Source organism: Brassica oleracea, chromosome C2 (genome assembly GCF_000695525.1).
Source record: "Brassica oleracea var. oleracea cultivar TO1000 chromosome C2, BOL, whole genome shotgun sequence".
NCBI lineage: Eukaryota > Viridiplantae > Streptophyta > Magnoliopsida > Brassicales > Brassicaceae > Brassica > Brassica oleracea.
Genome location: NC_027749.1, coordinates 51,870,379 through 51,870,691, shown reverse-complemented (window position 1 = coordinate 51,870,691; position 313 = coordinate 51,870,379).

The following is a 313-nucleotide window of genomic DNA, read 5'->3' as shown; positions in this document are numbered from 1 at the left end:
CTCCTACAAAACAGTCAGAACTAGAAGTTCGACGTATCATGCATTTAGAAAATATAGCAAATCAGCTACCTGATGCATTTGCTGATACCAAAATGGTAATTAAATCACATATACCCGCTGCAAATATTCCTGCTTGTATTGAAATACCACAAAACGGTGGAACAGCAGTTGATACATGTGAATCAGGAACACGTTTAAAGCGCGGTAGACCTATTGGTTCAAAGGATAAACTTCCTAGAAAACGTAAGGAATGTGAAAAGCATGATACTCCCAAAATAGCGGAAAATATTTTGGAAGAAGCGAATTGTGAATC